At 43.7% G+C, this 24,340-nt stretch overlaps 1 long non-coding RNA gene across 1 annotated transcript; it reads right to left on the reverse strand.

Annotated features, from left to right (window-relative positions):
* Positions 1–750: 750 nt before the first annotated feature.
* LOC144152114 (uncharacterized) lies at positions 751–11,925 on the reverse strand. Its single transcript, XR_013319064.1, has 4 exons — positions 11,754–11,925; positions 7,974–8,056; positions 1,432–1,512; positions 751–925 (listed from the first exon to the last, which is right to left on the reverse strand). It is a non-coding gene; the product is annotated as an uncharacterized LOC144152114 (long non-coding RNA).
* Positions 11,926–24,340: the final 12,415 nt, after the last annotated feature.

Below are 24,340 nucleotides of genomic sequence, written 5' to 3' on the forward strand. Positions count from 1 at the left end.
AGTCGTCTCTCGAGGTCAAAAGCTTTCCTTTCAAGGCCGTCACATTTTGCCTGCAGTTCCTGCTTCTCTTGCGTTCGTTGCTTGGTTATTGATTGTTCAGTCTCAAGTCGCATTTTTAGGTCCGTAATTTCCTCGTGAGCATATTCAATGCTTTTTTTGAGGGCTTCTTGCTCCTGGCGTAAATCTCGTATATGTCACCCCTCAAGTCATGTTCGAGGGTTTCCTTAAATGTCTTTAGTGTTTGGTTCAGCTCATCCTAAATTTTAGAAATTCCGCTTTCATTTCGTCTCTGATCCTAGCTGACTCTTTCGATATGTTGCAGGTACGCGATATTCATCAAAATGCAGAAACTGAGACACTTGAACTTGGCAGTCACGGTGACAAATACAGAACAAAAATTTTCTGTCGTAAACCGTAACTAACCTGCCGCATAGAAGGTCGACATGAGCTTAGTCGTGCGTCCGAGGTGTTGCCGCCACTGCCAAGTGAAGCATGCTGCCGACGAACGGTTCCTTTTGCAGACAGATGCCGCAGTGCTGCCGATCACGTGCGCCGCATCCAGATTCCGGATACCATTGCCTTGCCGTACTTTGTAGTTATGAGCCTCTAATAACAAATTGTGACCATGCTAAATAAGACGCAGCTTCTTAGCTGAGATATTGTATATTACGGTAAGAATCGTTACCTAATTAACGAAATGTTAGGATTAAAACTGATTGTTCATGAAACGCACTTGTTAAGCCAAAATAGTACGGGCACGTAAAACAACATTTATTGTATCATGGTTATCTACATTTGTACTTGCACGCTCTAAAGTAAACCTGGAATACGCGCTTTGGGCAAAGAAGCTTGTACACCTTTTTACACATGTGAAGGGGCGTATCAGCGGTCTTGTCCCACGCATGCATTGTACAATGCAGTCTTCCTGTGAAATGAAGAATAATAAAATATTGATCAATTGTTTGCATTCAGCGAGCCATAAAAGCACTGTTCGCAAGAGGCTGCTGCATGCGCAATGTTTCCTGGATCCCATTTTATCAATAATATCTAGATTACGACAACTGGATTGCTAAAAATATGGAGGTGTTAATTTACTCCGGTGTATCATAGAAAAAGTGAGGGTGCCGAATAAATGTTTTGCCAGAATACTTTATTCAGTTTGGAGCGCGATAAGTGTACAACTTAGAGTTTCCATTTTGGATTGTCCTTTCGAGAAAATTGATTACATGAGCAAAAAAAAAACACCGTAGTAAAAGCTTTCATAGTATCCTTGACTGTTGGGTCTACGCAGAACACGTGAAGTCACAGTGTATAGCTCTATGCTCAGTCGCACAACAGCACAGCTATCCTGGGCTTCTTTTCAATTGCGCACTACAACACAACACTCTGGTTATGTGGAAATATATTCTTTGTACAAAGGTTTCTTCTTACCCAACACGCGGGTTTGCAAAATGGAACAGCGTTCAAAGGCATTCCAGAAAAGTAGCGTGTATTTTCTTCCTTCTCCCCTTACTGCAAAAACAGAAAATAAACTGAGGTTGGTATATTACAAGAAAACATGCCTATCCAAAAATAACGAAACAGCGCTTCAAATGTTTTTACGTGAGCTTGTAGGTTTAAATATTTATGTAGCAGTTACAGAAAAATTACACACGCATACACACACACCCACACACACATATAATATATATATATATATATATATATATATATATATATACAAGAAAAAAAAAAATTTTGAACAAGGTAAAAGCACGATTGTTGCCTACGTTTAAGCAAAGAGACTTACGTTCCTCAGGGCAATCTATCGCCAGCAGGCAGGGTTTATATAGGGGTAGGACCCCAGGTGAGTGGAGAGAAGGAAAAAATGTAGTGAAATTGAGAAAGCGGATTGGTTTGGCAGTATGTCGGGGGAGATATTGAGGGGGAAAGAAGGTTGTATAGCTTGAGCTGCGAGGTAGGTCACCGGGAAGTCAGGCGGGGGGTTATTTTCCGGGAATTTTTGGAGAGAAAGGATGAGAGGGTGTTTGTTGACCCGGCGCACGGCATACCAAAAGGTTCTCAGAACCGCTGGAAGCAGACCAGGCGGTTCTGAGGGGACCTGAGGGGACCTCTCACCTGGGGCCCTACCCTATAGAAACCCTGCCTGCCAGGCGAGAGATTGCCCAGAGGAAAGCATTGACACTCGAGAAACCCCACGGAAGCAATGGGCAGAACGTAGTAGATCATTGAAACAGATCAAGAATTTTAAAAGACAGAAAGAAAGTGCAGAAAAAACGACAGGTGGGTGGGATCCGGCGGGCGCTTCTCCCATTTGCTTTCCAAGGCTTTCTTCACTGAAAGAACTATTTCTGTCTCATATATATATATATATATATATATATATATATGTATATATATATACAGAAATAAGAATGGGCAGTCAAGAAGACCTCGGAAAGAAAAGGGGAGGATGTTAGCTCAAGATAAAGAATTTGGGAAATAAGAAAGCGGAGAAAAAATGCCCGCCAGGTGGGATCCGAACCCACGACCTCCAGAATACCGGTCTGGTGCGATAACCACTACGCTACCGGCGGGGCTACTTTAGCCTCCACTTTCTGGGGTATTTATGTTCAGGTGTTTTTGTTTCCTGCGCTTGGGGGTGGTAAACAGCGCCACTCGGTCTACTCGGGGTGAAGGGGACCTTCTTTTTTAACCCCCGGGCCGTGACTCGAGCGTCTACGACATGTCGAGAGTGGTCGAAGTTAGTGCAGAAGTTAGGACATTTTTCCATCTAGCTTGGTTATGAGGGGACAATTCAGACGTAGCGGGTTCTCATTTCAACATGAGACCTTTCGGAACAGCAGATTCATTCAAATAGTGGGTGAGTGAGGTTACGTGCAATTCAAAGCGAATGCGTTTTTCTGCCAATTTTCTAGCATTTTGGAAGTTCCTAGACACGGTTAAAGGAGCAGATTTACCAGTGTCTAAGGTGGGAAGTCAATTTTGGCGGTTGCTTGTTGAGGGCTCAGCATCGCTGCTCCGAAGGTTGTAGCGGCGGGGGCTTGGCTGGGGTCTGTGCGGAGCCGACGGCTGGGGTAGACGGCCCACGGCTGGAGCCGATGGCTTGTGTCTCTGTGGAACCGATGGCGTCCTATTATGTCGGGGGGAGTCCTGGGTTGTCTGGCTCCGTGGATCAGCTGAAGCGAAGCTACACCACGTAGTATCATCGCTGGGTCTTCGAAGACACAGGCGCCGGATATGACTGGCCATGATGGCGACTCCCTCAAAACTGACGTGAAGTCCGTCGGCAGCTAGTACCCGTGCCGCCGGGAGCCACTCCCAGCCATGGTCCAGGTAGAATGTAGTCCGGGAACGGCGGCAGAAGTTACGGAGCAGTTGATTGAAGCGGCAAGCTTCCTGATTGCAGCGGGTCACCAGGGAACGGTTTCGGCCGCCACGGCGGCGATCAGTGCTCCTAGGGAGAATTAGGCTGGCGTACACGAGCGACACTTGGGGCCGCTTCCTGGTGATCGCGTCAAGCAAGGAGCGGTATTCTTCGAACACGGCCGTCGCCTTTTTTGAAGGAAGGTCATTGGTGCCCGCATTTAGAATAACAGTCTTGGCACTGTCTGGGATGGAGTCTAGAAGGGCGTGCACATCGCTGACGCATGCACCACACTGTGTCACGAAGGCAGGGGTTCCTATGCGGTTGGGATCAAAATGCTGGAAGAGGTGCTTCGTTTGCGAGTCGCCGATGATTACTGTTGAAGTCGTGGTCTTGGGGTATCTCCACACAATGCTTTTGGACGTCGTCGGTGCTGGTGCCATGGTGAGTATACGGTCGAACAAAAGAAGTTTCCAATGGTCCAGAAAAAATATCAAAAAGTAGAGTCCGACGCAAGTCTCAAAAAACAAAAACAAACATGTTTACTAACGTTTCGACTGGTGGTCCAGTCTTCATCGGAGTAACATTTACAGTACACTGCAGAACGCTTTTATAGGTGCGTGTGGAGAGAGGAGGAAGTTGCGCTACAGTGCGCCCTCTTTGAAAGAAATCATACGTCATCATTCAGCAAAACAAGAAAAAACGCAAGACAAGAAATTGTCAAGGAAAACCTCGAAGCACTACTGGAGGCCAAAGAAATAGACAAAACGACGGTGCGTTCTCTGATACCACTCAGCCCAATAGCAGGCAGGTTCTACCTTTTGCCCAAAATTCACAAGGCACATGTCCCTGGTCGCCCAATCGTATCTGGCATAGGCACGGTTACCAAAAATATTTCCCTCTATGTCGACAACTTAATCAACAAAATTCCCCCTAACTTTCCTTCATACATACGAGATACCAACCATTTTCTCTCTGAAATATTAGACCTTGAGATTTCCAGTGGCTGTCTGCTTGTCACCATGGACGTCACGTCACTATATACCAATATTCCCCACTCTGATGGAATACAAGCGGTGATCCACGCTTACAGTGAATCACGGGAGCCTAAGCCCGTCGAGAATTCCACATTGGCCTTATTACTGAGATTGATTCTTGAGCTAAACAATTTCGAGTTCAATGGCAATTACTATGTTCAAGTCAGTGGTACATCCATGGGCACAAAGATAGGGCCTAATTATGCAAATATTTTCATGGCAGTCCTCGAGGAGGAGTTTCTTGCAAGCATCGATTTGAAGCCATTTTTTTACAAGCGCTTCATCGATGATGTCTTTCTGATTTGGCCACACGGAGAATCCAATCTCCTAAGATTTATAGCCGAGTTTAACGCGGTCCACCCTAACATTTCTTTCTCACACCAGTTTTGCGCTACCAGCATCAACTTCCTCGACGTGACGGTTTCTGTCTCGCAGAACAAATTAGAGACCACCCTTTACCGAAAACCGATGGACTCCCATCAATATTTGCATTTTCAAAGTAGTCACATTAAGCACTGGAAAACGGGCATACCCTACAGTCAAGCGCACCGCTTTCGCCGGATATGCTCCAAGGAAACAGATTTTCTTTCCAACTGTGAGGGACTAAAAAACGATCTGCTCAAACAAAAGTACCCGCTCCAATTAATTGACGATTCCATTCGCCGAGCAGGAGCGCTGAGCCGCAATGAACTCCTTAACTCCAGGAAGCCAGCCGACCGACGCCCTTCAAGTAACCTAGTTCTCACTCATTCCGCATCTGTGCCGAATGTTTCTGGCATACTTCGAAAGCATCACAACATATTAAATCAAAGTCCTCGACTAGCATCTATATTTTCCGAACCACCACGTGTTGTCTATAGGCGAAACAAAAACCTGCGCGACATTCTGACATCTTCGAGGCTCAGCCATTCACCAGTGACCGGTTGTGGGCCCTGCAACAAGCCTCGTTGTCAGGTATGCCCCCACATGACGAAAACAAAAAGCGCCTCTACCACCGCCTCGCACTTCTCTGTAAAACTGAAGGGAAATTTTAACTGTGACAGCGCCAACGTAGTTTACCTGCTCGAGTGCAATACCTGCCACCTGCAACATATTGGCCAGACGGCGAACGCTTTTAGATTAAGGTTCAACAATCATAGGGCACACGCCAAGTCTCTTCCTAACCTTCCTCTGTCCCGTCACGTCGGAATCCCGGGTCATTCATTTAATAATTTGAAGGTAACAATAATTGAATCCAATTTCAACAGCAACCACGCACGCGAAGTTCGCGAATCATATCTCATATTTAAGTTCAAAACCGCATCCTCTGGGCTGAACGAAGGCGTAGGCGCGTTGACACGTTTGCCACAATAATTACTCGCCTTTCTTCCGTTCACTTCTTGCGTGACCAATCCTCTTTTTAGGCATACCAGCGCCGGCTTTATCCCTCCAGGTTCACTCAATTAGCCTCTTAGCGCCGGCTTAGCCACATAGCGCCGGCTTCACGTGACACATTCCTAAGACGAAAAGCGAAGGCGCGCTGACGCGTGCTCCCCAGTTCCTTATCTCGTTCTGCCGCTTTCACCCCGCTTCTTCTGTTGACACATTCCTAAGACGAAAAGCGATGACGTGCTGACGCGCGTTCCCCACTTCCTTATCTCGTTCTGCCGCCTTTACTCCTTTCTCTTCCCCGCCCCCGCTTCTTCTGTTAATTCCTATGAGGAGAGGCGCCAATTTACCTCCTTCCTAGACGCCCCTTTGCATTTTTCTTTTCTCTTTGCTGTACCACTTGCCAATAACTACTTTTAAACAGGGCGCATTGTAGCGCACCTTTTCTCCCAAAAAAGAGGGAGGGCAGTGCATTCCCTCTCATGTGTATGTCTTGCGTTTTTTCTTGTTTTGCTGAATGATGACGTATGATTTCTTTCAAAGAGGGCGCACTGTAGCGCAACTTCCTCCTCTCTCCACACGCACCTATAAAAGCGTTCTGCAGTGTACTGTAAATGTTACTCCGATGAAGACTGGACCACCAGTCGAAACGTTAGTAAACATGTTTGTTTTTGTTTTTTGAGACTTGCGTCGGACTCTACTTTTTGATATTTTTTTCTGGACCATTGGAAACTTCTTTTGTTCGACTATATATATATATATATATATATATATATATATATATATATATATATATATATATATATATATATATATATATATATATATATATATATATATATGCACTAGAGAAAAGGATTGACGGTTGACTTATGTTTAAACACACAAACAGTGGTTTACTGACGCTTCTACTGTAGGACCAGTCTTCATATGAGTAACATACAACCTAAACGCACACACGCTTATATAAGTGCAGATGGTGTGCTACAGTGCACCATTGTTGAAGACATACGTTCACGTGTTGGGGTGAGGGAACAGGGAATGGGAGGGCACTATACATGTAGGTACAAACTTTCGTGACGTGGTGCTCGTTACAATCTCTCAACAGCAATAAAAAAAGAAAAGAAGAAAAAAGCAACGTTACATAGTAACAGGAGATGCGGTACGTGGGGCGACAAAGTTTTTTGTAAAAAGCAAAGCAATAACCAACTTCATTTCATTGAAAAAAGACAGGGTGGGAAGCAGGAGAAAAGCATACACATCACGTGCGAATTACAGGAATAAACGAATAGTGCAGCGAACGTCTCGACACACGAAATTCAGAGTAAGCAGGCTCATAAGAACAACACATACAGGACGGAGGCTGCCTGTGAAACATACTTTCTTAAAAAAAACAATTACCGGTGGCGTAGGGAATGCCGGAGCAGTTCAGAAGTTCACAGTAATCCTGGGGAAGCAGGTGCAAGCAATGCTACCAATTATAAAAATATGTAGTTGTAGCAGCCGACTACGTCCTGCGTGGAAGTTATCATAAAATCGGTCAGCAGTAAGAGTGAAGAAGCTCCCGTGTATAGGAACAAAGTATGTCGCAGCAGAATGGAGGCATGGAAAGAAACAGGAATAAAAAATTTAGAGTTAAGTAAACCTTCCGTCAAGTGGAGCGGTGGGGAAATTTCGCGCATAGCGAAAGGCAAATAACCGTGCATAGGCGTGTTCGCGGTAACAAATGCGCCCCCAGTGGGCCTTCGAGCTGCAGTAAAGGACCCCCCTCACCTTGTCAACTATAGTGGGTGGCGAGAGCGGAGACGTACTGAGTAGACTGCTGCTTTTCCGCGAAAAAAAGAGAAAGACAACAAAAAATTTGGGGGGAATGTATGGAGGCCGATAGGTGTTCGGTATAGCGAATGAAACGAACAAAACAAAAAGGTGAAAGTGGTGTATGTACACAGCAAAGACGACTATTTCTCAAATGTCTCAATAATGCCTGTGGATGGGGATTTGAACTTGTACATGAGGTACGATTCGTGCATTAGTCAATCGTGGTGAGAGAAAAACCCAGATTCTAATATCGTGGCTCTGAGGTGGTTCTACAAACCCTTCTTTCCTACAAAAAGCCATCCGCGGATGCGTTGTGTGGTACATAACTTTCTGCGATGACAAGCAACCGATATGTTCTGGAGTAGGCACCTTGCAATACTTACCGGGATCTTTATACGTAGCCAAAGTGGGTCCTGGCTCCCAGCTTTCTCGTCTTGAAAGGGTAGCATAAAAGTTTTCACTGTGTCTATAAAAAATGGCGAGATAAGTGTCACTTAACCAGACACAAACGTTTAGACGTACTGCACTCCCAATAAGAAAGGTCACCTGTCACAAAAATATGACTCCTTATTGGCGCGTAGCATGAAATACCCACAGAAACTACCCAGAAGCCACAATTCTGCGAAACAGGTATCTAGATCATTCATCAGAAAAAGCTGTATATACAAAAAAAGACGCTGTTATTGATTTCGAACACCACCGCCTTTTTCACACCGCCTGAGGAAAACAGAAGCGTTTTGAACACATCGGCACCGTTTTTCACTTTTTTTGCTCCGCAACCACAAGGTGTCGCAAGTTGCAACAGTGTCATTTTTGTGTTCGACCCAACATACTGTATGAAGAATAAATGCCAATGAGCCAGTTGCGGCTTGATAACTGCGATGTCAAAAGAACTATTTGACACTATAGCCTATGGTGCTGTAGTCTCGTACTGAAATAACCGACGGTATATAAACTTATCTCTTCATGGTATACTACGGATGCTCCAGTTAGCGCTTTAATCCCGTAGCAGTACATAAAAATCTTGGCGCGGCCTGTGCAGGGGTTTCAACGAGTATTGAGAAAAGTTGTTTTGCCATTTCTACATGCCTGAGGCCTTCCAGGCTTTATGAGTTGTTATACTACCTTCCCTACGAAATAACCTAAATATTGAGAAATATCCACCTTGACACAGTACTCAAGCATGACTTTTTCTCTCTTCTAAACAATTGACTGATTATACGGCCTCATTGTTTGCAGCCGCCAGAACGTGAAACCCATGCTATCCCGTCAATTTTGCTATATGGTGAAAGCTGACAGACTTTAAATACTCTTCCAAAGATACAAAAATATCTGAGTAATTATGCTCGTTATGTGCCTCGACTTTCAGGGCGCTGATCTTCCCCCTTTAGCTATGTTTTCGCAATATTGCCATGCTCCAGGCCAAACTTTCCCTATTCGTGTTTTATTTCTTTGTTTTCCAGTCGTTTCTTTGTTTTATTAAATAATATCGACGTTATTTTTATGTTCTCGCCCATCCCAAGACTTCAATTTTTGCGGCTATCTTATGCGGTTATTCAGAGTATGATAAATTTTTTGTCGGTGTAATTGATATGCATGTGATATATGAAAATGGTTCAGCAAAAATGTTCGGCATATTTGAAGTAACCGTCGACTACTTAACTGACAGAGGCGGCGTCCTCGTGTTTATCAAACGTGTGGTGAACTTTAATGAATACGCTCTAAATAATGGAATGGAAGAGAGGTGAGGTTAAAGAACATAAAACGTTATCCAGCTGTTTCAAGAAAAAAGGAGAGAAACTATTCCGTGAAATAGCGGGCAGGTCTGACAAAGAGGCGAAAAAAAAATAATATTGATGCTGCTTATGGAATTTATAATAGGAGGAGTGGGGGAAAGAGGCAGTAAGTTGGGATAATGTCGCAGGTGAAGATGTGACGAGTCACCGGAAGAAGAACGCGATCATACTTCGACAATATTATTAAAGTAGCAGACAAATACGGGTAAAATTTTGGTTAGCATTGGTGGGTAGTTTGAGTGCAACTAAATAGAAGACAACTTCTCATAAAAAGTATATACGACAGCCTGCTCTAGTTTTCACTGTGATGATAATGATGAGATATTCTAGGGTAGTGTCATTTGCGCGTTTTACCGCAACCATGGTAAAGTTTTTTAACAGCTAAGCTGTTTAGCAAATCGTAATTTTTTGTGGCCGCAGTCAAAACTACCAAGAACTGGCCGGGTGCCTGCACGGGCGCGCCGGCGTCGCGACAACCGCCCGGCGTCCACAGCGCACATTTGTAAAGCCAGCATGCCCACTTTGGAAGATTTGCCAGTATTCGCAAAAAAAAACAAAAAAAAACTCTAGCGTTCTCCGTAATCGTTCGAACACTTGCTCGGAACGAGAATGGTACATCATAGTGTACGGCCCTCCAAGGTGATGTACAAGGATTATCACTTCAAAAAAAAAGAAAGAATCTCACAATTATGCCGACAATGATAGCGTAAAGGTTGCGCACAGCTTCGCTACCGTCGCGTCTAAGCGTTACTGTGAGCTTCCTTTATTTTTCCTCCTGAGCTATCGCTTCAGTGAACATTATGAAAAACTTGCCGCAGCACCTTAAGACACGTTAACAAACACGTTTATCGCGTTGCCCTGACTCCTGATTCAGCTAAGCTAATCCTGCTCTGCTTTTTGCCGTTTCCTACTGCAACAGGTACTTTTCTAGCGCCAGAGGAATACGGAACTGATGAATAGCGTTGGGTCAATTTAAAAGGGTAGGAACACAACCTTTAAGGTATTTCGTGCGTCTCCGGGTACAAAAATACTCTCGAAGTGTTAAGATAGGGTACTTTGGGTTACTATAATTTATAATTGTTCAAGGCGTTTTCATTCGCGTTTCAAAATCTTAGCGGTGCGCTAACAGGAAAGATTTAAAAAAAAGGAAAGGTGTTCATATGATGCTGATGAGGTCACGCTCTTGTTTTGAAAAATCAATAACAATAACATATTATTTATTTCTAGCTCAAACGTTCCCTGAAACGTATTATGTCAGCGAAAAGCAACTTAGCGAATTTTGAGAAAGCCGTGCTTAGGCATTTCTGGTAACGTATCAAAAACTTCGTTCCAAGCTATCCAAAAGATAGTGCTCGTCTTGAAACTGCCTTTTAACAGCTATTACGTGTCGAATTCCAAATTAAAGCTAAAGCAAGGCAATCGCAAGTCTGTAAGTTACTAAGACAACTAACCTGTCAGAACAGCCCTTCGTCCGTTGGGATGTTTCCGTAGGAATCTGACTCATATGATGTGTTTCGGAAATCGGCCTATAATGCACCTTTTATTGGCACTATACCATTCCCTGAAGTTTGTATTTATATCAATTCTCCACCCTACAAAGTTTTAAACGCCGTTTTGAACTGTGTACTTGAAACTATTTCAGACATTTCAGCGTCCGCGCAACATACGCGACAAGTCGGCGTGTGCTATTTCTTGTGGCGTGTGGCGTGTCGATTAGTGGCGAAACAAAACATGTGTGCCGGATATTTTTCACTGGTTAAACTCTACAGCGTTGGGAGTGAAAGAGCAGTCTTTGTTTCTAAACGATGTGAATGAGTGCGAAAGCGCATTACCAACTTTAATTTTTGCCAATAAAACCACTGCCACGTTTGCGCCATTTTGAAATTGTTTTTTTTTTTAATGTCAAGTTAAAACCGGCTGGCCCTTCTCATGCTAATTTGAGTAGAGGAATTTAAAACGTAAATACAGAGTAGGAAAAGAATTCGCCTTTATATTTGTTCTCGCACAGACTATGGCTATTAGGCCGATTTTAAAATAAATGGTAGACAGCAGCAGCTTCTCTATTAAACTTGCCTCTTCAATAAAAATATGTGGTCATTTGAAAAGACTACTCTAATTAGTAGTTCGTACTACAACACAACTCATTTGAAACTTTAGAGTCTTTAAAATTCCCTTTGCAACAATGGTTTTTGAGGCAGAGGTGTGCTATCAGCACTAACGCTCCATCATTCACAAAATGCAATGATGTTCAGTCAGAAAAAAAAATAAGGAAATAATCACAGTACTTCATAGGAGCAAATCACTTGAGAATAGGCACTGAATTACATTAAAGTAAACACCAGTAAGGCCGCATAAAAATATACTGACTCTTTGTCGCCGAGGCGGTAGTAGCGCCAAAAATTGTAGTCTTCCATCGTCAAGAGAGTGTTTACAAACTTGATGCATGTAACAAGTCGGTGGTGGATTTCAGGTGGGGGACTTTGCTGCATTACCCATATCGGCTTGGAGGTTCTCAATGACTGTAAAACAAATGAGTGACGCATGTTTACCATGAACATAATCCACAACACCAAAGAAACAAAACAAAATTATCTATACTCCTCTACAGGTGCATGATTTCAGGAGACTATACAACGTAACAAAAGACTATACAACGTATTTCAATGTCTCAAATATTTACCTACCTTGATGCAAAAGATTGAGCATGTGTGATAATTACTTAGCTTGATTATCCTTTGGTTCTATAAAGGACGATTGCGGTCGTCTAAGAAACTAGTGTACCTTTTTTATAATAATTCGTAACGTGTAAGAAGCAAAAATCAATTAGTACGAAACTTGTCTTAACTATTCCTGTTATTCTCTATTTTAGACCACCAAAGTACTTTACGGTACATGTTATCCTATGATCGTCTGCTTGTGCGTTACACCGGGAATGTCTCCTTTAGGGCAAAATTAGAATACTTGGTTTTTCATTCTCTATCTTAAAGTTGTAACAAGAGCCACCATTGATACGAATATATTAAACGCAAAATAACCGTCTATAGACGCACACAATGCAAGAACACACAGGTAAGCGGCATTGCCTGCAAAACGATATTTACAAAATTTTGCCTCGCCAAACAGCGGAGAAAGTAATAGCAAAACGTACATCTCAAGGACGTCCCAACAAAATATGGGACGTACACAGCCAGCATTAGGGTACTAAAGAAACATAAATATTTATGATTGGTAATCTATGCAGTTGTCTGATGCGACGCTGAATTTAACAGCTGTTTCAAAGACCCCTATTACTTAACACGCACTCCTATTAGGTTAAGCTATAAAAGAGTGCTACGGAGTAGCAGCTGAACAGAAAGGAAGTACAGGGATTACTAGATAAACACACGATATTTTTAATATCTTGCAAGTAAATCATTTCCAAAAATGCTAATATTTTTTCGGCAGTAGCCGCCCTAATTCCTTTGCAAGAATTTCATAAAACCTTGTTTCCACATTTTGTTTTCATATTTTGTTTATTTTGCCAACAAAATATGATGTTTATTGCCAAAAATAAGTTACTAGCGGTAGTGCCGCGAGTGATTAAAATAAGTATCCAAAGTAAATGATTATAGACCAATTGTGCTTCAAATTATACAATACAAAAGTAAAAAGAACAGAGCAGAACATTTTTCCGGGTGGTTGCATTGAGCGGCGCCTGTATTTTGGGCACAGCAGGAGCGAAGAAATTATGGAGGTAGGGAAGCTGACATATTTTTTGCAGTGTAAATGGGGCTTGGCAATTCGCTTGTCACAAAAAAAACGTAACTCGATTGTGCCCTGTAATTACTAGACGTGATAAACGCTACACTCAAGCAATACCGCTAGTATAATGTTGTGTGTGCGTGTGCGAGAACACAGTAGTCAAGTCTCGTGACTTTCTATGCGGCCCGGCCCAACATTCTGTACAAAAGTGGCCCTAGATTTTTTATTTGTGAAAAAATCCACAATCTACGAACGTAGCTGTGATGTAAACAGGTAGGGTTCACTAAAGCTTGTCAAAAAAAGTGATCAAAATATATAACACAGATGCTATTTATCGGACGTTTTCAGTGATTGCTTTCGGTATGCTACAAGTACGCGTGAAAAGATATTGCTGTAGGTAAACAAACGTATGATCAGAGTACACGGAAAAGATGCGTTTTCTGGGTGAGTCACAAATTTTGTTCGGCCCTTACGCCCTGGAGATGTTAGGCCACTGAAACTGGAAAGGGGCGGCCACGGCTTTTATCTTCTAATTGATGAAGCAGGTGCAGTAAACTGTGTTCGAACTTTGTTGCGCAATTGTGTGGTAATTTGCGCACCCATTTATGCCGAGCAATGACGACATAGACATGGTCGACCTGGATTCCTCAAAATGTTTCTCTAAATGCCACATATGCGTATATAGATAGTAAACCACCATCTATGGGTTGGCTGGAAGGTCGCCTCTACCTTGACATTGGCGCTCAGCGCCTCCGGTCAACTTTTCCCTAGTGTTGGAATACGATGGCGGAGGCAGGCGGAACGCCGGAATTGTTCGCGGTGCCGCTGTCCTTACAAAACGCTACTTGTTGCCTTTCTCCCTCACACTTGGTACGAGCAGAGTGCCCACGGCATGCGTAACGTCACACGTACGCTACCAGAAAATGAGCCTTTCCTTTTCTCTTATACCTTCACCGATGGCGCTTTTGCTCTTCACGCCGACTGTGCGAGTGTGTATGTACAATGATGAACTAAACAAATGAGAACACGAAAAGATGCACCGTAACGCACAAATAGCTCAATTTCATTTCATCCAAGTAATATTTCCCGTGTAGTTACTGCTGTAACAATGTCAGCAAATGTGTGTTTTCAAATGGTGCAACTGGAGGTCTAATATTTCATCTCGAAACTCTTATTCTTTGCTCCTGCGAGTTTCGGTGCATGCTTTCGTGTTCAGGTTAATATTGTCCAACACTGTCCGTCCTCAACACGTGTGGCTCCGAGAAAAGCTACAAGGGTCTAGGAGGTCCTTGTCCTCTGTATTTCTATTCTGCGGCGTTGCCTTTTCCGGGTATTTCTGAGATCAATGGATGCTAATACATTACAAAAACAATATCGCTTCTTCACCTATTTCCTCACCATCCGACGTGCCAAAGAGACATGTTTTTGGTGAGTTTTTTGTTGCATCAATTTTATTACTCTCAGACGGTGACTTTGTTCATTTTTGCGTGCTCCATTGTAAAGAAACATTTGGAATACTTTCCATTGCTTCGAAATGACCAGAATCTTCTATGATCGTTCTAGACCAGATGAACGTATCATATACAGATTGAGATGAATTACGTCTTACGGTAAAAAATACCGCTATTTTATCACCCTGAAATATTTTTCTGGGGCAGGAGAATTGCACGCACACCTTTGCCCACATACCCACCTGTAATATTCAAACATATTATTGCAGAGAACGCCCCTATTGTCTGCATTATTATTAACGCATATCACATCTACGCCACTTTCGCTGCTCATTTTACGTGGAAACAATGGACAGTTATCTACTAACAGAGAACACGTTGATAAGATTTCTACTAAAATACCTGGTTGTTGTCTGGAACCCTCTTAAGATATTTAAGGCCATGTCTTCAAATTGGGCCAATCTCAAAATTCGCTTCAATAATAGTGATACACTCGGGACACTAGTGACCTACTCGAAAAAGGCCTACATTTATTACAGTTTCCAAAATGTTCCTCAAACCTTCTACGGTACTTTTTGTTATTGCTTTACGTATGGCATGAATGCTTCGCGTTTTGTATATCCAACCACTATCTGACATGTTCCAACTGCGGACCTTCTGGTTTATGAGGTGCTCGCATTTGAAAGCGCAAAATTTTGCAAGTATTCACCAGTTATATTGGCAATGATGTGGTGGAATAAACTGCTTTCTCACATGTTCTGACATTTTGCGATGCCTTCTCAAAATTGTTTCTACAATCATATTTTTATTTGCACCTGACTATTTTTTTTTTGGTAGCAGTTGCCATCACATTCATTTTGGCCTTTCCCTGTCTTAGACTTTTTGACACTCTTGTGAGATTCAGAAATCTTTGTTTTGTGCATTTTTACGTGTGTCATTATATATTCTTGTAGTTTTACACTTACTCACACCTATTTCTGAATATTTTTGAAGTTAGGCGTGCTGTGCGTCCCTTGAGCGTTAGATGTCGCCCCAAAAATGCCCTGCAGGAAAACCAACTTCAAACATTGTTTCATAAACGATGATGATGATAAGCGAGGCCCATCAAGCGCTTCAAGGAAAAAAAAACGTTTGTTGTGGCCAGACGCGAACCTGGGTATTTCGCGTTATGAAGCCGACCTCTACGACATTGCGCGACTCCTACATTGTATAAGCAGCTTCGTTCCTCTTAAAAAATAGTTTGATTTTTTCTGTTTTGTGTCCCTGTGACCTAAATGAATTACGCATTTGACACTGAATTTAAAATTTAACACAATCAATTAGCGAACATCGCCTTATTATCTTGCTTGACTGCCGTCATACAGTTTAATGTTCATAGGCACCCGTTATACACCAGTAGGCATGTGTTGAGGATTTTTCCATTTCTCTGCATGTGTTTGTTTTCCTTTCCTTGAAATAACCGAAGCTTCATGAACAGAAAAAAAACTTGCATCATTGTATTATGACTGCTAGCGAAATGAATATTCCAGATACTGGGTATTTTTCCCGTAAGCACCAGATACGTCGGTGACTTCAAATAATAACAAAGGGGAAAGATGTAACTCTTTTTTTCACTCGCATTCTATAAACACAAATGAGTCGGCCTAATTTAGCGTCCTTGTAAAAGTAAACAAACCTAACTGAGACAAATTCTGCACTGACAAAATGTAAATCAATAGAGAACGTGAAAACATTTACAGCCAACGTAGGGCTTCGAGAATGCATAAACATGTTACTTGTATTTTAAAGGCCTTTGTGTTGGGCGAGTTGGTGAATTGTCTCAAATGGGGTAGACTGCGCTAACGAAGACGCCACACAAAGAGAGGTACACAAAGACTGCGCCTGTCTTTGTGTACCTCTCTCTCCGTGGCGCCTTCCTTAGCGCGGTTTACCCCTGTTGAGAAAGGGTTACGTGTAACCTCTCGAACCAGCTCAGGAGTACAATTACTTTTATAAGTCGATTAGTAATTCTTCATATTAACCACGATGTTCAGTGTTCGTTTGGGAGATTTGCATTGTTTTCTGAACAGAACTTGTTATTTCAACTAAAAATGTAGATTGCTTAAATATGATGGTATTAGCCCTACCGTGTGGACGTTTTACGATGAGCGCTTACCCGTAGTTTTCAGCAGTATATCTGAGTGATTGGAACTAAATACTAGTCTTGCAGCGTGACACCGAACTCCAGTATACACTTTCGGGTAGGGCACTGTCAATTTCTTTATAGCATACAACACTGCCTTTCGTTATCATTAGGTGAGGACTAACCTTTCGGAGTTGTCTTAAGATATCACATGATTTTACTTTTCTAATCTTTTGCTTCCTAAACTGCAAACCGGCTGAATCTTGGCTAGTGTTAGAAGCGTGTATGCTTGGCAATTCTCACACACGAGTTGTTCATTCACCGCATGCAAAATTTGCCATGACACAGAAAACCTACCTCATATAAATCTCTTAAGTTCGGCATACGATGGGCTACACACAGGCAAACAAGAGACAAAAGAAGGGTGCACCGCATTATAGAAATTGTTTCTACAATGAAAATGACGGCCTGTTTAGCTTTCTGGAAAACCTGCTTCTACGCACAATACCCAACCAACGTCAGGCAGATGAGGACTGCTTTTCAAATAATTTTTTGGTATTGTTTAATGCATTATTGTTTGAAGACTGTGAAGTCCACGTGAATATACTCGAATACGCCGTACTGTGGGCAGCCCGAATTTTCTTGTAACAGCTGGCAGCAGGAACGTGCGTAGAGTGCAAAGGGTTTGATTGTATGCTTGGAGAACCATAATGATGACCTTGTCAGATCTTGCTCTGGGGAATAACTATAAAGATCCCAGAGCAGAAATGCGTGTCTTTTTGAAGCCAAGACAAACACCAACGCTACGAAATAGAGAAAAAATGACATTCGCAAAGGTGTTCTACACAGAACAACGAATTACCTTCGGGCTGGCTACCATCGGAAGGGCACGCTGTGGTTTTTACTTTTATAGTGTTTGCTTCTTTTGATAACACTGTAAATATGTTGTTTTTATAACACCCTCAAAACATGAAACAGAACCTTTGCACTTTAGTAACGTCCGCCTCTGAAACCAGGTTTTCTTGTATCTTCAACTTGCAGTAAGAAAAGGTTCCTCCACATATGCTCCTAATATAAATGATTCTGTACAACACGCGCAGCGCGAGAGCGTATACATTGTTTAGACACGCTTGCAGGATAAGGTAGCATGGTGCTTTGTAGTTCTTCCCCAAAATAACTGCTCCATCCAAACGTTCGGGCAGTAGAATCCGGAAAAGAAGTACCAATTTATTTGGGTGATGATGCGACAAAAAACCGCGGTTATAAACAATTGCAATCTTTCGGGGCTCATCGCTTTGTTCAACATTTCTTACCCTATTTTCTTATGCTAATAAAAAATACGCAGACGCAAGGTATACCTCAGTTGTCGGAATATCAATGCCTAGTCTTAAAAGCTTGTTTCGTTCTTACACCATGTACAGGTGGTTGACTGGCGAGGATAAAAAAGGCCATGCTATTTGCCTAAGATTTACCACTCGCTTTTGTACAGTTGCCTCTGCAATACCGCAATGAGTACGCAGTTATACTAAGCAACGCGCACCAGGACGACGAGGCACGAAGACATGAAGGCTGTAACACGTTGTGGCTGGGTTTACTACAACTTGGCTAAATGCTTTTTACTCCACTTCGTAACACCACAATAAATCAGCCGATTGCACGTCCGGCTGACGATGACGCCTGCGCTGTTGGCCTGACAGCGAGAAACCTTCCGGCGTTGTTTGCGGCAGCGCTCCTCGTACGCGACGTTCCCTCTCACCTTCGGCATCACAATTAAAGAGCGTGCACTCCCCACAGGCTGCGACACGTCACATCCGGGCTCGAAAGCAAGCAGACCTTTCTTTTCTGCTTGCTCACTAGGACTTGGAAGGTGTGCACACCATGCCGATGCTACGAAAATGTTTGTATGTCACCAACACATGTTGCTCTGCGGTGAAATACCCTTACATTCCCTCTCCTCGTTCTGTTAGCTCATCTCAAAGAGTTTTGTTCGCGCATGTGCACTGTTTTCTGCAAAGGACCCTCCTGGCTGTGGGCAGACATTTTCCTTAGGTATATACTTCTTCGCTGTGTATATACTTCTTTCGCTAGGCGTAATATCTTTTAGTGACTTTATAAATATATCTTCCCGATTAGGGTACCTGACTTTTATGCAATATTTGGGAATAGTGAAAGCGAACCATATAAACCTGGTGGCAACATGAGTTGCTCTATGACCCCATTGCCACTACTGTTAACGTTCTACAAAATTCTATATCCAAGTAGAAGTGCAGGCTCAGGCTTGAGCAGTCAGTGCTTGATGGGAGAGCCGGTTTTGTACTTCTAGAAACACAGATGCCCATCAGAATCGCATATACTTATCACCCGCAGTTTTTGCAAGCGGCTGAAGCTGGCAGCGTTTAGAGCCATACAAGCAGGTCGAAAGGTACAAGAATATTTTCTTCAAATTGCCGCTGAAAATTGGTACTTATGATGAAATTAAAATTCTGTTATTGTGTCAGCGCCATTCTCGTGATAGATTGCTGTGTCGCTAAAACACTAGCAACATCTTTATCTTCCACATTCGTTCCACAGCTTCCTTTAAATAAAGCTCATAAATTAGAAAACATATTTACATCTTTTATTCTATCCCACTAAAATTCCTCTATCGATAAATCCAACTTTGTCACGCAGAATAAACTGCGACGTATTCCGTAACCGTGGCGGTGCACCAAGAAAGTTCCCGCAGAGATTACTAAGATGGTAGTACCTTGCCAGAATATGCGTTCTCTTCCTAGTTTGATGTGATAGTAGCAAGGAAAGTTACGTCAGAGAAAACACGGGATCAATGCTTCACGAGCAGTCAACTGCATAAATTTAAATATTTGTTTAGATATGCGCTACGCGCGCGCGCGCGAGTGTGTGTGTGTGTGTGTGTGTGTGTGTGTGTGTGTGTGTGTGTGTGTGTGTGTGTGTGTGTGCGTGTGTGTGTGGGTGTGTGTGCGTGTGTGCATGTGTTCGAGTGTGTGTGTGGGGGGGGTGTGCGTGCGTGCATGCGTGCGCGCTTGCATCCTTAACCAAAGGACTAGCTACGAGGGCTCCAGAGGCCTTCCTACAGTATATTTTGTTATCACTGGGTTCTCACCCTTTTGTTGTTGTTACGGAAGAACGACACAATGGAGACCTGGGCCATGGCTGTCCTTACCGGGGACAATAACTTTACTAACCCGGTCTACACGACGACGGTAATTAAGAAGCGCATACCCATCAGGACATTCAACATCTTCCCGCGCGCGCAACGTTCGTATTTGGCCTTAAACAAACGCTGTCCCACACACCGAACCTTCTAGCTGTTCAACAGCTTCAGCAGCTGGCGCTATGTAACAAAAACGTTCCTGCGATGCAGTATCTTGTAGCGCTATTTCAGTGCGTTCGCCCCGGGACGATTCTCCCGCAATGAGTCCCGCAGTCCATCCAAAATCTTGAACCGCACGTGGGCTCCTCGTATCAGTATGCACGGAGGGGCCGCTTTACCATGACTGGTACACCTCTGAGCTGCGGCACAAGTTAAACGTGCGTATCCAACACACGCCGTCGTCAAGTCAGGAGAGCTTTTCTTCTTTGACGCGTTAATAAACTGCAGGGTGTGCACTGCCGCGCTACGCTTCTGCTGCCTGGTATGGCAACCTAAACCAAACGGTGGTGAGGTAGGTGACTGGCTGCTCGACCTTCAGCTTATCTCGGAGCTTGCCCTGACCCTCATTGTGGTTGGCGACGCCTTCTTCTGTGGCGGCTCAGCAGCTGGGAACAACGAATGCTTCCTCTGTCGGTGAGCACGAACGCGTGGCTATGGCTCTGTTGCTCCACAGGACGCTGAATTTCACCAGGTCGAATCGGCTCGTCTTATTCCCCACTCCCACAGGCGAGAAATCGTTGTGGGGTTTCGAAAATTGTCCGCAATCATAGTGAACTTATTTTCTTTTGAAAAGGTCATTCCTTGGAACGCTACCCTGAATTGCTGTCACCTCTTTTGCTTCCAGCGGTGTATCCGGCGTCTCGCAGCTTTCACTACAGCCAAGCGCCGCCACGAGGAAGCGGCCGACAACCAAACTGTGCTCCAAGCTCGCGTTTCCTGTCCTTAAGTTATGGACCTATTTTGGCGAAGCTGATGCCTGGAAAGTCTCAATGATTCATGGTACCTGCAGTTCTCATGCAGCGAATTGGCCGGTATATTCAGATTCGTCTTGTCCCTGCCTCGGGTTTTCCTTTTGCCGGTTTCCGATTCTGGCGAACTTGCTTTTGTGCGAGGTGTCAGCTCGATATGCGTTATTGATGTTTCTTGACAAGGCTTAGGTGTTTCGTTACATTGACTCGAAATGGTCAGCAATAGCGGTTCAGACTTCCTAACCTCAGGAACGCAGAACGAACCAGACTCGAACCTGGGTGCAGCGTTCCGCTGTAACTTGACAATTGGTGATAGCCGGAGTTTAGGATGCTCCGGTAAGGCTTCCTCATTCATGAAGTCTAGAACTTCTGGTTCGCAAGGACGTCGTTTTTGGCGATGGTGAACTAAATCACTCTTTCAAGGGGTGGCATTTCTGCGTCTGGGGTGACCAATAAACGCGTCAGCAGTGAAGCAGATGGTGTTCGTTCTTTTTTCTGACAGAAATAAAAGAAACGTCCAATTCCCTATCTGTTGAAGGACGTAGTTTAAACGTCAAGTTTTATCTCATGAAAGCTGAAGAGAGCCATCGTCCCAAAACGAAGCTCCTTCGAGCGTGTCGGGATAGCTCAAGCGGATAGGTGACGGCCTAGTAATCCCAAGGACGCACTTTGATTCCGATCACGGAGAGCATTCTCTTCCAATTTATTCATCATAATGTGCCATTTATTTGTGATAAGTTGACTTTAAACAGTTCGTTTTGGTTGCGAGATCGCCATATGTGTGACCAGGAAAGCTCCCGTTCAGAAACTTTATTTTGAAACAACCCCACTTCAGACCATGCTCTGGTCCGTGCAGTTTCTCATTGCACTTCTGTATTTTTGTAGATCCACCTTCAGTTAGCTGCCCCTCAAAACAGGAGACGAGAGTCAGTCAGACTGCGCCAATGGGAAATGAAAGCTGCGTCGGTGTCAGGAAGTCTGGTACATTTGGAGTATTGTAAAAACGTTCCCGTGGGCATTGTCGGTGAATGGGATTTCCCCTAAAGTCTACATGGTATTGGTGTACTGACCTTTATTTAGAAAGAAAATGTCGTGTACTGAGGTGCATACAGTGCTAGTTTCAGGTTACCTTAATTATACTGCTTGCTGCCTGTGAAGGTTAGGGCAAGGCAGGGGTAATTAAATTCTGTTAATTTTATTATCTTTTAGCGTATTGTCCGTGATGGCACAACCACTGTACCTCTCTAGGGAGATGCTTGGTGCCCGAATATTTATCTCACGGGAAAGCGACTCGGCCGAAGGATGACAAACATCTCTTCAGCACCACGTATCCAATTGATGTTGTAGTCACGATGGAACTGAGTATTTAACATGTTCGGCTGCAAAGACACGTAAAATGTTCGGGCCATTCATTTTTAAACGACCGTATTTTTTGAGTATGAGGCACATAAGCTGTCGCATGTCTTGGGATTTCGTTACAAGCTGTTTAAGTAAATTTTAGGGTGAGTACTTACATGAACGCTTACGAGGGCAAGTGGGGCTTCAACCATTGGCCCCTTTAATTATTCCGTGACGTCTTACCACCTGCTGTTCTGTTCAGTTAGGATAATCCCGCACTCATATCACACAGCAGTCTGAGTGTGAGCGCTTAGACGAAGACGAATTCTTTGAGGCGCGGTTTTGCAACGGCAGCCGTTATATTCAGCGTGTGTGGAGTCCAAATATTGTACAACCGAAATGCTTTTCTTGTGCCGATTACGTAGCCAGGAATTTGAAGCCTTAACAAGTTTGGAGGCTACTCGTTGTATAGACTGGCAAAAGTAATAAACCCATTCAGTGTCTAGCTGCGAGAGTTCTGATAACACCCGTTCTCAAATCCAGACGTAACCGTAGTTGGGCTGATTGCTTGTCCCGGGTGCCCGTTTTTCTGCCACGCCCACACACCCAAGAACATAGTTTTTACAAAATAAATCAATTGAACCGACAAGGCCCTGAACAAATTTGGTTGCACAGTATCTCTAACACCTGGAGGGTTTTAAGATGATATTAAGATTAAGATGATAATGGCTGGCTGAAGAAGGCCAGGAACACATTACTACATATCTTTTGGTAACTTGCCTGATGAGTAGATGATTGAGTGAAAAAAATTCCGCCATCTCCACGAAGTGAATGATGATAAGGGGGCGAAGCTAAAATGCTTATCGGTAAAACCGTGAAACATTCGCCCACACATCATATACAGACTCGACGTGTTGTTATAGGTCTTCTTCACGACGGGCACCATCTGAATGAGTGAAGGACATAAGGCGCGTTCGTAGCCATGCTCGCGTCACGGTTTGTAGTGCAGTGGGAAGAGCGCCACGTATTTCCCGTCGCAGCCAGAGAGTCGTGGGATCGAAACCGGGCGCCACCGCGTCGAAGCCACCACTCATCACTCGCAAAGCTTGAGACTTCCCACCGCTCTGTTGACAAGCCCGTCGACGACGTCGATGTTTGTGCGGATCGTGTAGGGCTTGTTTGGGACGATGAGAATCTCCATGGGTAAGTTGGCAAATTCGGTGTTTGACATTTTAGCCACCTGGCCGTCGCCTTCTCCAGAGCGTCTTGTGTAGCGTACCCCCGGTACGTGTCTTGAGCTCGCAGACGACGAACGACAACCTCTTCTTCTTCCTCTCCTCCTTGCTGGGTAGCAACGAGCGCGTTGAACAATTTGACCTCTTCGTCCGATCTTTGGCTGCCCAAACCCTAGGGGCATCCTGCCATAATCATCATCAGCGTTATGTACACGGCAGCAACGAGGGACGGGACAGTGCCCGAGCAAGGGGAGCTTCGCCCCTAAAAGCTTGAGTCATTCGTTGCTCCACCGCTATGAAGTGGTGATAGGTTAAAGATGGTAATGCTGACGTAGGTGAGAAAGCAGTGTCGTATCGCCGGAAGATGCCTACGACGCGGAAGTGAAATTGACGGCGCCATGTTTGTCCGCGAGACTAAAGATCGGGTTGTCCACGTTTAGTTCAAGTAATTGTTTACGAAGTATGCTCAATCGTATCCTACCAAATCAACGTGTTTTGTTTCGTGCACTCCGCTGACTGCGTCCACATTCACAGGTCATCCTTCTTCCCAGCGTGAAAAGGCACTATTTTTATGGTAATTCTGTGTGGAAACTGCAAATATACCTGATGATAACCCGTTTGTGTGATCTGTTTATCCATATCGGATTGTGCTGAGATGCAAAATATCGCTAACTTTGTTGGTTCGTTTGGGTAAGTACTGTACCGGAAAAATTAGGAGGACACAATGACTTAATTCGCAGGTCTCCGCCCCCAGGGTGTTATATATCCTTCAACGAAGCTCTTCTAAAGGAATCATAAATAAATTTTGAGGGCCCAAATTACATTGCCAGGTCTTTCTCACAGCCTCTCCCGTGCTTTTCTGTCAAGAAAATGTCGATATCAACTATTTAGTAAAGGACGATCTTCTGCAAGTCATTATAAAAAGAC

Source organism: Haemaphysalis longicornis, unplaced genomic scaffold (genome assembly GCF_048455015.1).
Source record: "Haemaphysalis longicornis isolate Haplotype H1 unplaced genomic scaffold, Haemaphysalis longicornis Haplotype H1 scaffold_9, whole genome shotgun sequence".
NCBI classification, from domain to species: Eukaryota; Metazoa; Arthropoda; class Arachnida; order Ixodida; family Ixodidae; genus Haemaphysalis; species Haemaphysalis longicornis.